We start from the raw sequence: 21,170 nt of genomic DNA, 5'->3' as shown, positions 1-21,170 counted from the left end.
TCTATTTATAAAATCAACAGTAAATAATTCAGTTCTTATTTTCAGATAGTTTATTAGATGCCAGCACTTAATGACCTGTAGAACCAGTGTAAACCTCAGTACTGACAGAGGTAGAAAGGAAACATTTCCAACAATGTCACCTAAATCAAGCTTTTCTGGCCAGTCAAGTGAATTTGTTTTTTTAGACATTCAGTTGAAGCACCATTAAAATAAGAATATGAAGATATTTTCTATTTAGAGCATTTAAATAAAATGTATAATAACTAGAAGAGTCTGTAAGACCATTTCTACTTTCATTTTACACATGGGAAACAGAAAAACCACAAAAGCTTTAACTAAGGCAGAGACTACAATTCCTAAAGTAGCTTATCTAATCCGCTTCCTATCCCAGAGCTCTTTCCATTGTGTGATGATGCTAAATTTAGCCTATTCTAATAAAGATTTTAGAATTTTGGGAAGATTTTATTATTATAGAATGATAATTGATAAGTTTCATGGGAATTTCTGCTCATTTTAGTTTTCTAAACTCATGCATTAAACTTTGTTTTCATAAAACACATAAAACAATTATAAGACATATAAATTTAAGATATTAAGAATATCATGTTCTTGTTCAAACACAAGATATTCCATTGACACTAACTGGCAGTGAAACATAAATCAGTGAGTCATGCTGAGTGTCTTGACTTCTGAATTCCAAGTTTGGGAACAGGCAGGTATGGCTGAAAGCCTGGATTCTGCAGAGCAATGACAAATATAATTATTCTATATTAGATAGTCATTTGGAGCCAAGCTGTGTGTTTGGAATCAAGGAATATGTTGGGGCTCTTCTCACAAGAAAGAAGGCAGAAACCACTGCCTGTGACTATGGCTTTCGTTATCCACATAGTAAGTCTACTTAAAAAAAAAAAAAAAAAAAAAAAAAAAAAAAGCTTTTAGAAATAATAAGTTAAACAAAGTTAAAAGATGAAACATTAATAAATAAAATTTAATTGTTTCCATATAACACAATTTTAAATTTAAAAATTGAAATAGAAGTCATATACTTCTCAATATAAAGCACAATGATTATGGAAATGAATATACCAAAATGTTTTCAACCCTATATTAAAAAAATGATTAAACATTACTGAAGATTTTTAAAGAAGTCATAAATACATGGATAAAAAGTATGATTTTATATAAAGTAGACAGTATTATAAAGACACCAATTTTTCCCACCAAATTAGGTATAAGTTAAATGGAATTTAAATCAAACTCTCAATAGGTTTTCTTATGAAACTTGACAAGCTGATGTTACCAAATCATGTGGAAGAGTAAATGATCACTAACTGCCAAGATAATTTTGGGAAAGGTTGTTGATATGGTTTGGCTGTGTCCCCACCCAAATCTCATTTTGAATTATAACTCTCACAATTCCCACGTGTCATGGGAGGAACCTGGTGGGAGGTGATTGAATTATGGGGCTGGGTCTTTCCTGTGCTGTTTTCATGATGATCATGAATGAGTCTCACAAAATCTGATGGTTTTAAAACTGGGAATTTCCCTGCATAAGCTCTCTCTTGCCACTGCCATGTAAGAAGTGCTTTTCGCCTTCCACCATGATTGTGAGGCCTCCCTAGTCATGTGGAACCATAAGTCCATTAAACCTCTTTCTTATGTAAATTCCCCAGTCTTGGGTATATCTTTATCAGCAGTGTGAAAACAGACTAATACAGGTGTGGTGTTTGTAATAGCCTTGCCCTACCCAGGTTCAAGGGAACTCTGGTTGGGCTGTTTATCATAAGAAGTGCATTATCAGAAATGATATTTGCTTGGATACATTTATCAAATTAATGAATTTGAAAAATATTCACTAACCCTGTAATTATATTTTAAAACTCTGCATTGAAATTGTCCGGGGAGGCAAATTTAATTATTAAGATGCCAGACTTGCTTGGCAGAGATTAAGATAGTTACTTAGTCTACTGTTGTTTATTCCTATAACATTATAAGTGCAATTTTTCATAGCCTTTTGTATCCCAGGATTACTTTTACATTTTTCATTATTTTGAAGAAAAACAGGAATATAATAACAATACATCCCTTCTGAATTGTTTTGAAGAATGTTTGAGTATTAGATTGCCATAATTGTTGAGGTACTTCATAGGAGACACTTTTGTACTGTGGTAATATTTTCAAATTTAACAATCCTACTTCTTTAGCTAATGTTAAAGGATATTGTATTGTCAAATGCTGCTCCTGTACTTCTAACTTGGGCAAAATTATTATTTCTTAAGTCACCTAAGGACATCAGAATCAAATTCTTGCTGATTAATCTTCCTTAAATCCATCATCTATTTAACATTTTAAAGTATATTAATGGGGTTTTATTGCTGAACTAATTAGTTAATTAATCCAGGCTAAAGTTCTTTTTCCTTTAAAAGAGTAACCTCAATAGGACCATGTTTCAATATGCAAAACCTAATAATACTCAAGTAGCAAGTAAAGGAAAGTAATTGTGTCCTTCCATATTGCAATCCATTTAAAAAAATCAGTAGCTCCTCTAATTATTCACATGTCAAATTTGAACTGTTTCTTATGTTATAAATATTGCCAAACTCCCAAACTGGGGAGTAATTTAAGAGCCAGACTGGCTTGCTTTAAATCCTAGATCCACCTCTTGTTAACTATGTGAAGTTGGGCAAATTTTTATTTTTCGATTTTCTCATCAGTAACAGATTATAATAATAGCTACTACTTCATATGGTTCTTATGTAGGTGAAATGAGTTAGTATATGTGAAACTTATGGAAGAATATGTGACACAAGCCAACACCATATGGGTCAGCTATGATCATGCTGGCTGATGTTGTGCTAATGTGCTTCCTCAAGCTCCAGGTGTTCCCTTCGAAAGCACTTGAGATTTTTTAGGATAAACATATGAGGCCTAATAAAACAAAATCATAACTTCCCTGTGATTCAGACTCTAAATATTTACTTTATTGAAAGAAGGGCTAGTCAAGATAGAAAATATATGAATTGTTTCTAATTATGCCAAAGAAACAATTTCAAATTTAGCTTTTTACTTTTGAAATTTACCTAAAAATCAATTATTAATTTATATAGATAATTTTTTGCTAAAAACTTTGTACACTCAGGTCAGCAGGAAATACATACCCATGTGTAAGTCTACAAATATGTATGCGCCACTCATCTGATATTTACACCATGATAATTGGTAAACACAAAAAATATTTTATGTGTGTATGTGTAAAGATGATACTGCAAAAAAAAAAATAATAATCCATGTTTGTGTGTCATTTAAAAAAAATCTGGAATAATTTTAGATTTAGCGAAAACTTGCAAAGATAGAGTTTTCATATTCCATTCACCCAGTTTCGCTAGTGTTAACTTTAAAAGCTAACAATGATAAGTTTGTTGAAATTTAAAAGTAACATTCTGAGGTAGGAGGCAGGACTTGTGGCTAGGGCCAGGGCTTGGACACTGGACCAAATTGAGAACTAGCTAAAACAGGACTGGGGTGGAAGCAGCTTTCCATCACACACGTCCACCAGTGTGCCATGTCAGTTGACATGGCAATACTTGGGAATTACCACCCCTTTCCTTGGCAATGACAAATGATCCAAGAGTTACTACCCCTTCCCTAGAAATTTCTGCATCAACCACACTTTAATCTGGATGTTATTAAAAGTAGGTATAAATGTGACTGCAAAACAGCACTGAGCTGCTACTCTCTGCCTATGTGGTAGCCCTGCTCTGCAGTAGCAATCACAGGGCTGTACCACTGCCTCTTCAATAAAGTTGTTTATTTCTACCTGTGACTTGCCCTTGAATTCTTTCCTGGGCAAGGTCAAGAACCCCCTTCTAGGCTAAGCTTCACTTTAGGGCTTGCCTGCCTTGCATCAATTAGTACATTTCTATTAACTAAACAAAAGGCTTTATTTACATTTTACTAGTTTCTTAAAATTCTTTCTCTGGTCCAAGATCTAATACAGGATATTACATTATATTTAGTCATTTCTCCTCAACCTCCTTTGGTCTTTGACAGTTCCTTACTTATTTATTGTTTTTCATTACTTTGAAATTTGAAAGAATGCTGGTCTGGTATTCTGTAAAACGTCCCAGTTATAAATGATTTTTATCTGAGCAGATTTTTATCTTATCAGTGTTTTTTTTTCTTTCTTGTCCCTTTTTATCATTTTTCTTGAATCTTAATAATAAACCTTAATTAGATCTATTACTTTTCCTATCATAATGTTGGCCAGACATCTTATACTACGCATGACAACGTCTTAGCTCATCTTTGTGTCTTGAATGTTTCTGTGGCCTCCAGCTGCACACGGGGACAGATTCACAAAGCCTAAGTTTTTCTTTCTTTCTTTCTTCGGGCTCCTATGCTTTTGTGCCCTGGATGCCTGTCAAGCTTGCTCACATGCACACTCTTACACACCTTTAAAGAACAAGGGACAGGATCTGATGGCTATAAAATCTCCACCTTCCATTTTTTCAGACAGAACATTCTCAGTTGCATTTATGTGATTCATTCTGTTCCATTGAATTCCATTCCACTGAATTCCATTCCATTCCATTCCATTCCATTCCATTCCATTCCATTCCATTCCATTCTATTCCATTCCATTCCATTCCATTCTCAAGTGGATTTTACACTGTTTTTAGAAGGATCAAGACCCAGTGGCACAGAAATCAGTGTTAAAAAATACTCTTAGGTAGGGCCAGTCATGACGACTCATGCCTGTAATCCTAGTACTTTGGGAAACTAACAAAGGAGGTTTGCTTGGAGCCAGGAGTTTGAGATTAGCCTGAGCAACATAGCAAGACCTCATCTCTTCAAAAAAAAGAAAAGAAAGAAAGAAAAAAATTTAATTTGCTGAGCATGGTGATGTGTGCCTGTAGTCCCAGTTAATCAAGAGGCTGAAGTGGGAGGATCAATTACACCCAGGAATTCAAGACTGCAGTGATTCATGATCCCACAGCTGTATTCTAGCCTGGGTGACAGAGCAACACCCTGTCTCTAAACAAACAAATAAGCAAACAACAACAACAACTCTTCGAGTGGCTTTTCTTCCTTCTATGCTTTACTCTTTTCAGTTCCCTGACTCCAGTTCCCTTGGTACAAGCATTTTAAGGTGAGGGGGTAGGGTGAAGTGGCAATCAAATCTCAGACGGAGTAAAACAAAATAATGTTTAAATGTGTGTAAGTTCATTACATGGTATAAGCAATATCCTTGGCCAGTGCTCATGTTATTTAAATCGCTTGGTCTAACATTTATCACATCGTATTTGTAGGTATAGGAGGAAAGATTGAAACAAGGGGAAAAAAATCTGTTACCTTTTTAATTTATAGCGGTCTCTTGAACAACATAGGTTTGAATGGCATGAGTCCATTAGTATGCAGATTTCCTTCCCCCTCTGCCACCCCTGAGACAGCAAGACCAATCCTTCCTCTTCCTCTAGTCCTCAGCCAACTCAACATGATGATAAAGATGAAGACTTTTGTAATGATCCACTTCTACTTAATGAATAGTAAACATTTCTCTTTCATATGACTTTCTCAATAATATGTTCCTTTCTCTATTTTATTGTAAGAATACTGTATCTAATCCATATCACATACAAAATATGTGTTGATTGACTGTTTATGTTATTGGTAAGGCTTCCAGTCAACAACAGGCTATTAACAGTTTTCTTTTGGGGGTAGTCAAAAGTTATACACAGACTTTTTGACTATTTGAGTGGTTGGTACCCCTTAAAGACCTACATAGTGAAAGTGAACATAATAGATTTGATCACTGATATTAAGCACATTGAGGTCTTTCAAGCCAAAAAAATGAGATAAAGTAAAATGAAAAGAAAGAAATCTCCATAGAGATTTTATCTAAGTTTTGAGTTCTAAAATTAATTCACAAGGAGATAATAACTAGAATAAGAAAATAAAAGTTGGTCATTGTTCTCTATTGCATTTTATATTTGTACCATGACACTGTTGGAGCATATGGAATCATAACAAATTACTCTGTTAAAAATAAATATTCTTGTCTTTTGCAATTAAAAGAGCTTAGCAATGGCACAAACCAGCATGCATATTAAAATTGAGAAAAGAATTAAGGTAAATAATTGTGAAGTGTTTCTTATGCAAGAGAAAGTAACAAATGAAGGGTAGGATTTTCCTTATTATCACAGGCTGTAACATCCAACACTCATTTCTTTACAGGAAAAATATTTCATACTCTGTACAAGGCACTGTGCTAAAAACTAGGCATGTATCAGTGAACAAAACCCACGTAGTCTCTGGGACCATGAGACTCCACGTGGTAGGAAAAGTGTATGCTAAAAAGTTGAGGACTTACATAAGCACCGCTTTTGGAATGTGACAGACGAAGGAAAACATTAGGATACAACAAAGCAGAACAATCTGAGTGGATTTCAATTTAAATTAGCTAATTAGGAAAGACCTCCTTTAAATAAAAATGTAAGGTGACCCATAAACCATGGTTGACTTTTTCAGTGAAAAGAAAGACAAAGACTTCTGAAAATAAATGAAGGAAAATTTAAGAAGCAAAGAAAAACTGTAAAATATGTATATTTGTGGTAAAGCATACTTACTAGAAATACTGGAAAATATTGACATGTTAAAAACTACTGAGAGCCCAGGTGATACATTAATAATACATTTGATCCAGTCAACAGAATGAAGTGACGAATTTGCAGTCCAAAAAATAAAAATAAAAAATACCAGAAAAATAACTATGTCTCTTTAAAACATACAATTATTGTAGAAAAATGAGTTTACACAAAAAATATAGGAGTTGTTTTGCTTAAGGGAAAAATAAAACTTTATAATAGGATTTACAATCTTAGCTTTCCTACTGTAGAAGCTCCACTACCGTAGAATAGGTTACTAAATATTGGTAATATTATAAATATAATAATTATTCAGCAAAGTAAATGTAAAATGTAGAAATTAAGGATACACAATTATTCTTTGGTGTATTCGATTAAGAAATTGAAGCATTGAAGCAAATATTACTTATACTATGATTTATATTTTATTAGGACTATTTACACAGTATTATGGTACACTCTCATTGATACATTGGGTCAAGAAATGTTTGATTTCCACTCAGACTAGAGTTACTCATTTGAGAATGGCTTCTGCATGTTCCATATTCAATTATAAACATAAATTGTATTTATACATGGCTTGGTCTACTTGTTAATTTTTTTTCTCCTCCTATGGAATGTAAGCTCCAAAGTTATGCCTCTCTTATTTTTGTCCAGTATCTTCAATAGAATTTTATAAGTATTAATTGAATTAATGAATGAAAACATTATTTTAAAAATTTAGCATTAACAATAGATTTTCACGAAACAGAAACACAATGTAAGTGTACGTGTTATCTTCAAAGCAAAATCAATTTCAGAATAATGTGAGGAAAAGACTGTTTACCTTTGATTCCAGGAAAGGTAATTCAGTTGCCATTATACAGTTAATAAAACTGAAATTCAACGACAAATGACACGCTTTCACTAATTTAGCTTTAAGTGGTATGATAGGGAGTGGGCACCAAGTATTCTGTCATAGACGAGGATCATTTTTAATAATCATTTATCTTCATTCTGTGAATTGAGCTTATGTAGTTTCCTATGCAGACTGTTAGATGAAAACTATTTATTTCCATAAACTAGATTCAAGACTAGTTATGTATTTATTTCTTTTTATTTTTATTTTTCCTTTCCTAATTCGTGAGGTTGCTGCATATTTGAGTTATTATAATTCTAATTATTCTTCTCTCCTAAACTCTCTTTACTGTTCCCTTGATGACTGTTGCTTAGTCAACCTGATGAGGCTTGCCTAATAAACTCCTCTTGACGTTATAGTTCGGAATTCAGTGGGGGACAGTGTATTAGAGGGGTTAATCCAGTGCATGGATCCCAGTCCTGTCTTTATCATTTAGCAGTTGTGAAAACTTTTGCAAGTTATTTAACTGTACTTCAGCTCTTCACAGGTAAAACAAATATAGTGAAAGTGTAATTTAAATCCTTGGGAAGAGTTCCTTGATCTTTCTACAAGGTTAAGTTGATTATTCTATGATCTCACAAAATATTACCTTTCTTTTGTAGCACTAATAACACTTTAACACTTGTAATTAATTTTGCATCTATTTGTAGAAAGTGTATTAAGTTTTGGATAATCTTAATGCTATAATCTACATGACAGTATTATTTCTTTTTGGGTTGATTATTGTTTTTTGTTGTTTTTCTTTGCTCATCATTACATACTTGATAGCTGCACATAGCAGATGCTCCGTGTACAAATGTTGAATTAATGAATAAATTTTCATATTTAGTAGCATACTATAATTGTAGCATCCCTCCTATTCCACCTTACCAAGGATTAAATTGTGGTATGCAAAGTGTCAGCTACTCCCTTTTTCCTTTCTGGCCTCATGCTATTTCCATTGTTTTGAAGTTATTGCATTGGAATTCAATTAAGAATAAAGGGATGAATATTTTTTAATATTTCAATATGACTCCAAATCATAATCGTGCAAAAATAATTCACATTTCCTTTAGAATCCAGATGCAAATGATGTTTTATAAAAGTGCATCAATTAAGGTAATAAAAACTATTCTCGCCTTCTTCATTATAACAACAATGTACCTTGATACTATTAAAACTATCTCTCAAAGTTAGTTTTTAGGAAGTTAAGACAAGGTGTTCTCAGGGCTGTATTAATTTAACTGTAGAACAAAGCTTAATTTCAGACTTGAACACAAGCCAATGTACATTTTCTTTCTTTGTTTATTCATGCTGAATTAAATCCTTAGGTCAAGTAATCAGCCAATTCTAAACAAACTTTTCAAAATAATTCTGTGTTCCCCAGTAAGTAGATGTCTTTATGGGCAAGCTCTATTTTGAAAATCTAAAAATAAAATAAACAGTGTATCTTATCATTAGGCAAGTGTCAATTGCTTTTTCTAATTGATCAGCAGTAAATACACACTTCCTTTTAACTGAAGAAATATATGCTTTATATTTAAACTTACCTGCTTACATAATCTTAAGGAAAGTTGAAATTTAAAAGTTTTATGATTTCCTTAACATTTTTAAACTAAATATTAAAGACCATCAAAGGAATATATATATTTTTTCTCACATTTCATATATATATGTGTCTGTCTATCTATCTATCTATCTATCTATCTATCTATCTATCTATCTAGCTATTCAACAGGGAATTCCTGTTTCTAAAATTTTAGTAAGTTTTAGAATAGGAAACAAAATGTCTGCAGATATTTACAGTTTTTATAAATAAAATTATTTTTTGGATATACTTAATTTTAAAATAAATAAATTCTCAAAGTCATTCAGTACAATAAATCATCAGCCAAAGAGGTGATTGCCATTTTTTGTTTGGATCTAGAATGCTGAAATAGAAGCTTGGTAACTCTATCTTGACTAAGGGACTGCAAAGAAAATTTGGTATTAGAGGTACTTCACTTTTTAAAACTTTAAAATATCTTTTTTTTTTCCTTAATATTTTCAAAGAACTGCAGTTTTACTCAAAGTTCTTTTAAACTCTTAAGGGACATGCAGTTGTCATTTTACATAGCTTATTAGAGATTATACTAAATACTATAATGTTGGTTATGTATTTTATGTAGCCAATATAACTGTTAATAATAAAAAAAAGCAAGAGTCAATGATAAAAAAATCTAAAAACTAAAAGAGAAAACAAAATTACAGTAATCCAGTAGAAGTTAAAATTACCCATGGTATTTTGAATGATCTGGGTAACAGCGTTTTTCCTCTAACCTTCACACCTTCATTAGAAGGAATACAAAGAGGATACACAGATCTCTCCCTGCTCCTAGATCCTTTCTCTGGTCTCTAAGCTGACAGTGTGGGACCGCCAGGTGGACAGTCAGTGCACTCAGGGCTCCTGTTAACATCACTCCAATACTTCACACATCCATTAGTTTTTTTCTCCCAGACTGGTAACAAAGAAAATTATCTTTCATTTAAAAAGCAACCCACATATATCAAAGCCACATTCATATTCACACATAACTGTGAAAGAACCATGAGCCTTATCTGGAGCTAGGCACTGTATGGTGTCTTTCTAACTCGAAACATTTCCTCTCCTGAATCATGTGGATCACGCTCCAGGGAAAGACTTCTTATTTCTTGTCCTTTATCTTAGAAACAAATTGCAACTCCATCTAAATGCTATAGAGCTTTGTGGATGGTGCCTCTGGGAATCTTGAATATAGATGCTGTCATGAAGTGCAGAGAGAATTTGAACAGCAGAAATGCTTAAGGAAGGAAAAAGACAGATTAATTATCTTTCAGATCCTCCATTCAGCAAGAATACAATAAATTCTTACATATGGAAGTGTTATTTCCAAGTAGTGCTCAACATCTATTTTCCTATATTTATTTTTGTTCCAATTACGATTATAGAGGTAGTCACAAATCAGTAAAACATTTGCAACATAGTAAATGATTTCTAATTATATAGGGTATGAATTCCTCACAATATTAAGTATTTAATACCATACATAAGATTTCTACATGTGACTATAGAAAAAACATCTGTAAGGCATGATTCTGACTCTTCCCATAGGTAACTAGATGATTGTTGCCTGCTAGAAATGAATTTTGACAAATATACTCAATTCAGTTGAATTAATTTTTAAATTAAAACAATCTGCACTTTTAAAATAACTTTGATTTGTTATTTTGATTTCTTATTTTTGTCCTTAATTTTAATAATTTCAAATATTTTAGAAAAATGTTTTTGAAGACATGAAGTTTATTTCTAAAGATTTACATCGTCAGTTTATACTTTTATAAAAGTGTATTGCTTCAATTATTCTTGTTAATAGGTACACAACTTGTGTGAAAATATTAGAACGGTGGATGTAATAATTTTACTAAAACAAGAAAAATAAATTGAATGAAATATATAATAATGCAAAAGTGATGAGTATCTTCATTTTATCACTCATGCAAATATTTCTGTCCCATCAACAGAGCATATACATACAGAATGATAATTAAGTTCAATCATCTTTGATTTTTACTAATTTTTTATCACTTTAAAATAAATATTTTATCAAATTAAAAATATATTTATCAAGTAGAAGGATATAATTCAATTTATTTAACATCAATTCATATATTTAATGATTTGTGAGCTTTATTTAAACATGGAAAATATTTAGATTATGAGATGAAGACTTCCAACTGCACTCTTTTTCTATTAACATAAAATTAGTGATAGAACTACTTACTTTCACCTTAGCGGTTAGCCTGAATTCTGGCTAACCCCAGAGAACATACCTTCTTTGTAGTACATTCAGACTATTTCTCTCCCACACTTCAAGTACTTCAAGAAGTTAGGACTTTATTCTCTCCTACATGCCTCTCCAAAAACAAACAATAAAAAGAAACACCTCATGATATTCAGCTACATTATTTACTACTCTTTCTTTTGGAATTCTATTGCCACCTAGTATACTCTCACTTCTCAAGGTTTTTAGAAATTGGTTCATTTTTCTCCATCACAATTTGTCACAACTCTTAGGAATTTCATATTGATATAAAAGATCTTACTCGCTCTTTCAGTTTCCCATCTTGGATGATCTTGTCTTTCACTCTATCTCAGTCACTGTATGGAGAATCATATCCTAGATTTGAATTCCTTCCACAATCTTACATTTAGCACCAGATACAATATTTTAAAATTTCAATCGATTTCATCCAGTTATTCAACTGTAATATTTTCCCAACCATATTAGTTCTTACTGATTATATTTTTTATCCTCATGCACTCATAGTCTTATTTCTTGCTTATGTTCCATTGTTTAATATTGTATTTTAGCAAAAAACACTCCTAGCACAATATCTCTATATATTATCAATTGTTTACACCTTCTTCTCTTTGTCATATGTGCCCAGTACACTCAATCCTATTTAAATAAAACTCTGCGCAGTAGTCAAGGAGTTGAATGTAGTGGAGAAAATAAGAAATCCATGTTGATTTGCTTCACATTAATCATTAAGCAAATTTTCAGTTCTGACAAATAATTACATTTGGGTTCCTTTGTTAAGTCACTAGCTACTCCCATTGATACCTCTGTCATGCCTTCTTTTTCCCTTCAGCTCCATGTCTCTTCTTATGAGCATCAACTGATGATCTTTATTCTTATTACACTGTGAGGAATATTCAGGGTAGACTTTTTACATTCTTCTCCCACCCACTTACGCACTTAACCATAACAACAAATATTCATCTATACCCAAATGCACTGCTTTCCCTTCTGGGTTTTATTTTTTAAGTGAATTAAGGTAAACTCCTCCACTTGGACACACAATTCTATCCTTTCCTTCTTACTCATTTACGAAATTATTCCTTCTCTCCTACAAACATATTTTGCTCTGTACTGAATCACTTCTATCACCATGGAAACCAAGTATATCTCTTATCTTAAAATAAAACATTTCCTTGTGTTCACATATCCCTCCAATGGCCTCTCTATTTTTTTATTTCACATTAGAGCAAAACTCTTTGAAACTATTGTCCATATTTTCTACATCCAATTCTGATTTTTACAGCATCTCTTGAATCTAACTTATTAATACATTTATTCTGACACTGGACTGGCATTGCTATTCTCCAATTGTAAGCCACATCTTAGTAGTTCTACCAGCAACATTGGCCAAAGTTGATTCCTCACTCCTCTTTGAAGTCCATCCTTCACTTGGCCTTCACAACAAAACTTATGGGAAATCATTTAATAGATCCATTTAAATTAGAAAAATCATCCAATTTCATTATAATTGCTAATCACTATAAGATTTGATCACTCTGATAGTTTGCTGTCCTTACATCTCTTTTATCCTTCCCCAGTGGTTTACAGTGTCCTATAGGACCTGGCCTCCTTGCTGTTCCTGGAATACATCTACAAGTTGGCTACAATTCCAGTCATTTCACTTACTATTCATCCTGCATGGAAAACATCTGTAGCAGAAATCTGTGCAGCCCACACCATCACTTGCTTCTATTCCTGTTAAACAATTTTCTTATCAGAAAGGCCTTCCTTAATAAGTCTATCAAAAAGATCATTCCTGACAGATTACTCTGTCTACATAGCTTGCTATATATTTATTTTCATCCTAGAAAGCAATCCCTATCGTATTTTTTTAAAAATTGTTTTGTTTTTGTGTTTACTTCTTACATCTTTCTACAAGAATTTATGTGCTAGGATATTGACATATTTTGGCAAAACTGTATCAGTTAATTCATGTTTAAAATTTTATACTTAGACAATTCAAAAAGAACTAAGGCAATATTTTACAAAATATATAATTGAAAAAAAATCAGCCAGAATGTTGAGGAATACTAGGATGGTACACAGAGGATAACAAATTAATCAAACTCTTCTACAGGTGTTTGATATAACCTCACTGACAGAGATAGGAAAAAAGAAACCAGCAAAGAATATAAGAAACTTATCTAATGTAACTTTGGAAAACAGTGTTCTGACTGAAAACTGTAAGGCTAAAGTTCTGAAAGGGAATATAAATATTATATTTGGTACCTTAGAGCTAGAGGTTAACAATTATAGAACCATTGCGCTTGTATATTATGATGGAACAAATAAGTAGACAGTGTTGGTGGGAGCCAGGTTTCTCACTGTCAGAAGGGAAAGTTACAAATAAGCAAGAAAGGAAGTATAGAACGGATCCCAATGTACTGTATTAGAGTTGGAGAACTCTAATATATTTATGTTTAGCTTAATAAGCATTCATAGATGGATAGATACTAAAACAGTTATGAATATGTGTGTATACATCGATTAGTATACATATATATTCACTGACAACTAAGAAGGCTAGAAGCAGTGGCACTCCTGTGCCTAGATGATGGGATCTAAAATACATTCTCCAACAAAAGAACTAAGAGCTCCTTGGAAAAAATGGCAAATTTTAGAGCTAAAACAGGAAAAACATAAGAGAAACTTTGAGCATTTCATAGTACCAGAAAGGAAGGGAGTGTTCAAACAACAATAATACCAACAACAGTGTGGTGGGAGAAAAGGGACAGAGCAGGCAACATAAAAAATTTCCCTCTGGCCAAAACTGAAAAACCAAATTGAACAACAATACATAATATAGATTGGATTATAACCCAATGTATAACATTAAAATAAATAAATCTATACTGACATAAATATATGACTGAATAAATAATTATGGGAGAAGAGAAAAATTTTTCTTACAAAATAATTCCAAATAATGTATCTATGTGGTCCCTCTTTAGCGAGTAGAGCTTAATCAATCCCCAAGGTGTGTGTAGGGGGTAATAGGTTTAAACTTATTTATCAGCTTCCTAAGAATGTAGAAATATAAAACAGTTACTTTCTAGTAAAGAAACCTAGAAAACATTACCTGAACCCAATGATGAAGGTTAGCATCACCAGTGATACCATGTGAATGTCATTTAACCCCTGATATAATATAACAACGAAACATTGCCTCTGTGCTCTTCTTTCTAAAAACCCATAACCTCGGCCAGTCAAGAGAAAAACAGCGGACAGACCTTAACTGAAGGACAATTTCAAAATACCGTCCTTGGCAGGGCTCCAGTCGCACACGCCTGTAATCCCAGCACTTTGGGAAGCCGAGGCAAGAGGATCACCTGAGATAGGAGATGGAGATCAGCCTCGCCAACATGGTGAAACCCTGTCGCTACTAAAAGTACAAAAATTAGCCAGGCGTGGTGGCGGGTGCCTGTAATCCCAGCTGCTCATGAGGCTAACGTAGGAGAATCACTAGAGCCCAGGAGGCGGAAGTTGCAGTGAGCCAAGATCGCACCACTGCACTACAGGCTGAGCCACAGAGTGACTCTGTCTCAAAAAAAACAAATACAAAAACAAAGCAAAACAAACAAAAAACAAACAAACAAACAAAAACCTTCCTATAACTTCTCAAAATTGTTAAGGTTGTAAAAAATGAAGAAAGGCTGATATACCATCCCAAACCAGAGGAGACTAAGGTGACACAACATTTAAATGTAATGTAGTAACCTGGTCTGGATCATGGAACAGAAAGAGGATATTCCTGGCAAACTGATAATATATCAATAAACTCTGGAGTATAGTTAAGTATAATATAAATATATTGGTTTTATAATTTTGACAAATGTACCATGATCAAATAAGATGCCAACAATAGGAGAAACTGGGTGAAGTACATATGGCAATTCTGCACTAACTGCAACTTTTATATGTGGAGAGAATTATTCCAAAATACAAAGATAACTTAAAATAATAAATTTGTGAAGCAGTGAGATAAAATTATACAAATCGACATTCAAATTAGAAATTAGAAAAAAAGACTGGAAATTAAATAAAAATAAATGAAAGTAAATAAGCAGAGACTAAAAATCAATGATTTAGAAAATAATAAAAAAAACTATACCATAGCAATAAAATCTTTGAAAAAATCAGCAAAACCAATAGCTTCTAGAAGACTTATCAAGACACAATTATACTTAGTAGATTCAAGAAACAGACTGACACAGATGTATTTAATTGATTTTGATGAAAGTATCCAATTCAAAGGGACAAAGGATAGTCTTTTCAAAATAAAATAATGGAACAATTGTACATCCATGTGAAAAATAAATAAAACTGAATTATGACCTCATAGCATATTCTTAAACTGACTTCAAATGCAACATAGACATAAATGTGAAAGTTAACCTTAAAACTTCTGGAAGAAAAACACTGTTGGAAATAGTTTGACAATTCTTACAATGATAAACATATAGTTCCCATATGACTCAGCATTTCCAATCCTAGGCATTTACCCACGATAAATGAAATATAAGTGTGCATCTGGATTTGTGCATAAATGTAGAAAACCTTTAACATAGTAGTTGAAAACAGGAAACAACTCAATTGTCCATCAACTGAAGAATAAACAAATTGTAGTATATCCATCAAATAGAATGCTATTCAGCAATCAAAATAAATAAATCTGTAACATATAGATGACAAATATAGATGGATACGTGCAAAGTATAGCTATCCAAAAGATTATTCTGAGTGAAACCAAGCAGAAAAGGACATGATACACGATTAAACTTATATTAAATATGTGACATTACATTATATGCAAGTCTAGAAATGACTAATTTACTATATAGTGGCAGAAAGTAGATCAGTGCTTGCTAGGGCCTAGAAAATGAATTTCTGTATTGTGTAGTTATGTGAGGTTATAGAGATGTAATCTGTTTAATTTATTATTTTATTAATGAATTTAATCAATCACATCATATACATTTTTATGTTTAATTTTAGATTTGTTTGTATTAGGTTTTATTGTTTTAAAAATCACTATAATAAATTGTGCAACACATCAAAATAATTCACATTAGTTTTTTTGGGAAGGGCACTAATTTTGAAGACATTAAAGAAAGAACCAGATTTATGCATTGGTGGCCACACAGTGCTAACAAGGACGGTATATGGGAGTTAGAGGCATCATTTGTAAATTGAAATAATTCAAACAGAAATGGGAGCTGAGAGACTTAGGAAAACATTCTTCATCCTGAATGTCATAGCTTTCATTATCCATAGGATACAGTATAAATCCATTTCATTTAGTCTAAACTGGATTTGAAAAAAAAAAAAGAAATCAATGGCAATAGTATTATCTCTATGCAAATTAAATGGGAAGAAGTTGAGTTTTCCCCAGCTTTACTACCAAAGTAGAAAATCATTTATTTTTTTAAATAAAAATAAAAAATAAAATAAAATAAGATTTAAAAATGAGGGATGATGACTTCGTACAATATTGTATTGTTGGGATTCTGGGTAATTTACATCAGTGGTCCCCAATCTTTTGGGACCAATTTCCTGGAAAACAGTTTTTCCATGGACTCTGGGTGAGGGGAAATGGTTTCAGGATGATTCAAGCATATTACATATATTGTGTACTTTATTTCTATTATTATTACACTTTAATATATAATGAAATCATTATACAACTCACTTTAATGTAGTTTCAGTGGCAGCTCTGAGCTTGTTTTCCTGCAACTAGATGATTCCATCTACAGGTGATGCGAGACAGTGACAGATCATCAGGCATAGATTCCCATAAGGCACATGCAACCTAGATTCCTTGGATGTGCAGTTCACAATAGGGATTGTATTCCTATGAGAATCTAATGCCACTGCTGATCAGACAGGAGGCAGAGCTCAGGTGGTAATGCCAGTGACGGTGAGCAGCTGTAAATACAGATGAAGTTTTGCTTACTTGCCCACCGCTCACTTACTGCTGTGTGGCTGAGTTCCTAATGGCTCGTGGACCGGAGGATGGGGACCCTTGATTTGTATTGTTAAATTTGAAATTATCTATATTTTCTATATACTCAGCCATATTTATGTACTTTTATAAAGAAATTAACCTTTTGCTATTTATTATGAAAATTTTCAAGAAAACAATACTTGCTATTTTTTTCTTGAAATGCAAGGCATTCAAGTGTTCAATGCATAAAATCCATTGCATATAAAATGTATAACCATAATTTTTTCTATGATTAACAAAAGATTAGGCATATGGTTTAGTAAGTAGAAGAGATTTTGGCCTACGGTTAATATCTACCACTCCAGAAGAGAACACATTGATTTAGTAAGCATTTATTGAGTTCCTGCTATGTTCTAAGCTTCTTAGATGTGAAAAATCTTCCTGAATTTATTTCTTATATAAGCATAGGTAAAACTCTGGTTTATTCCAAGGGCTAAATAATACATTTTAAAGTCTTAATCTGTTGCCACATCTCTATTTGATTAATTGTTAAGTGTAATGTGTGTAAGATAGCAGAAAATTTCCTTAAATAATTTGGTCTCATTTATCTTCTTATTTGTTCTATTATTCAAATTAATTAAATATTTTCACTATTCTATTTAAAAAAAAACACACACATGTTAAATATATGTTAAAACATACTTATACAATATCAAAACTTTATGTTTACAAAGATGGAAGAAAGACCCTGGTCTATGTTATTTATGAAAATTACCATAAGTATTTCACCCAAAAGTAAAAAAAGCTTAAGGGATTGGATGTCATAGTTTTAGATTATTTGTCAGTAATCTATCACTTATAACATTTGAAACTGTATCTAATCCTTAGCTACTATTTAAAATTCTTTGTACCTGTGTTTAACTACCATGCATATTCATAAGCAAGTAAATCAATTTTCAGCAGATTATCTGGTTTACAAACTTCTTTTTTTAACTTCTAGAACTGATTTTTTTGACAAGCTAAAAATGAATTATTTTCTTATCACATCTTACAATTCTAGTTTCACATACTGTATTTGTTTTCTACGGCTACCCTAACAAATTACCATAAGCTAAGTGGTTTAAAAAATACCGGCTTATTATTTATTACCTAATAATTCTGGAATTAGAATCTCCCTATTCTAAAATCAGGTGTCTATAGGGCTACCATATAGGGTAACATAGTTACTTGTTGCAGAGATTAGATGGACATTTTTGGAAGTCCATTATTGTACCTATCACACATACAATTAAAAACCATTCTAAAAGACAAGTCAAACTGGGAGAAAATATCTGAAAATGCATATTCAATAAAGAATTGATATTCAAAATACACAAAGAACTCTTAATACTCAACAAAAAGGAAACAAATAACCCGATTTAAAAAATGGTCAAAATACCATGACAGGCACCTCACGCAAGAAGATATGCAGGTGATAAATAAGCATATGAAAAAATACTCAACATCATATGTCATTATGGGAATTGCAAAATAAAGTAACAATGAGATACCATTATATACCTATTAGAATGGTTAAAAAAATAAAAATTAAAAAATTAGAAAAAAAAAAAAACACTGAATTTCCCAAATGCTGGGGAGCAGGAAATGCTCGTTCATTGCTACTGGCAATGCAAAATGGTGCAATGTATTTGGAAGACACTCCAGCAGTTTCTTACAATAGTAAATGCACTCTTACTATGTGATCCACCACCAATCATGCTCCTTGCTATTTCTTAAATATGTTGAATGTTTATCTCTACACAAAACCCTGCAATGACTGTTTGTAGCAGCTTTATTCTTAATTGCCCAAACTTGGAAGCAATCAAGATGTCCTTAAGCAGGGAAATGGATAAACCAACTGTGATACATTAATATGTTGTAATATAATTACATAATCAAAATAAATGAGCTGTTTAACCAGAAAAAGACATGGGGAATTTTAAATGAATATTGCTAAGTGAAAGAAGCCAATCTGAAAAGGCTGCATACCTCTTTGTACATTGGCCGTATTGTAGTCAATGAAGTTTCTCCAAGATGTGATTATTGCTAACTGAAAATGAATGTTTATTCATTTGTTTGTTGGCTTAGTTAATCAAGAAAAGTCACTACCACAGATCACCAAGGATTAATGGACTTTGATTTGATTTGGTGATTGGACAAAACTTGAGGTTTCTTAATGTGGAAAGATACGAATGATTCTGTTTGAGGAATAGAGAGTACAGTGAATACTTGGAGCCCAGAAATGGAGACTCTGCTACTTATTTAAGATTTTTTACCAAATATTTCTGCTTCTCCCACTTTGAAGCATATGGTAGGATTACATTTAACTGCCTGCTTGAAGTTTTTGTCATGGCATCTCTTATTTTGCTCAATACAGTATGAACAAAGGTGTTATATCTCAATTTTGGTTAAAGGTTCCAAAGCTAGTATACGATTTATCGTATTTTCTTTTATCTTAAACAAAATACTGTGGATGCTTATGTGAAACCGGAGGCTCCATTAATATTTATCCTTGAGTAACTTGAATAAGTTGCTTGAATAAGCAGCCTTTTTAACCTGCTTTGGACATAAAGGACAAACAAGAAATATTATTGTGTTAAACTACTAAGATTTTGGGACAGTTTCTTATTGTGGCATAATTTAGCCCATCCTGATAAAAGATTACTAGATTAATTATTCAAGACAAAAGACTCACTGATGAGCCTTTTCAATACGTATTCCCTTAGTTTATTTTTTTAATATAAATATTGCTTTTTATCATAAAGAAAGAATGAGAATTAGAGAGAGACAATGTGTGACAAACAAATCAATAATTCAAAAAAAACATATTCCTGAGAGTTAAATATCAATAAGAAGCTAAGAGTCAGCCTTAATTTTAATTCAATGAAACTTTAATATAATGGTCTTAGAAAACACACTTGAGTTTAGGCAGTTGAGTTTTAGATATATTTTTTATGAATTGTATATTTATTCCTTTTATTTGAATATGTTACATGTGTATTATTCCTCTATTAAATGATCCTGGTGATATATGAGAGAAAGCATTCCTCCAATTTGGTACTCTAAAGTTCTGTGAAGAATCCAACTTAAAAAGAAATTGAGTGCATGTTATTTTCTTAATGTATGTATTTGCTTTCCTTTCTCAACTTATGATAAAAAAGGATTTTGTTGATAAATGTGAAAAAGAATTGATCATTACAGAGCCACATTCAAAATAATAGTACCATACCAAAATATCAAATACATATTACTTCTACCTTTTAACTGTATATTCATAGAGTATCCTGAATGATCTAACTGTAATCATGATCAATATATAGTGTAGGATGTTCCCATATAATATTGTTATATACACAGGATTTTTAGCCTGTGTGTCTTTCAGGCATGTAGCTAATCTTCTATGCCTCACATGAAAAGGCATTTGGAAATGTTTTCTTATATATAAATTCCCAGAAGTTATGGATGAAATAGCTAAGCTTAATTAATGTAGCACTTTAAGGAGATTTGTATGTAACAATTCTATCATCTTTCATTTTGTTAAAAGACATTTTGGAAGATTTATGTTAAAACAAAGTGAAGACAGATAAATTCTGGCATAGAAAACTAAACAAGGTTTACCTTTAAGATTCTTCCAAAATTATTGGCAGAAGATTTAACTTTTTTTATTTCTTCTAAAAAAAAAAAAAAAAAATGGGATACATTTGCAGAACGTGCAGGTTTATTACATAGGTATATGTGTGCCATCGTGGTTTGCTGCACCTATTGACCCATTCTCTAAGTTCCCT

Source organism: Piliocolobus tephrosceles, chromosome 5 (genome assembly GCF_002776525.5).
Source record: "Piliocolobus tephrosceles isolate RC106 chromosome 5, ASM277652v3, whole genome shotgun sequence".
In the NCBI taxonomy this organism is placed as follows: domain Eukaryota; kingdom Metazoa; phylum Chordata; class Mammalia; order Primates; family Cercopithecidae; genus Piliocolobus; species Piliocolobus tephrosceles.
This window is presented reverse-complemented; position numbering follows the sequence as displayed.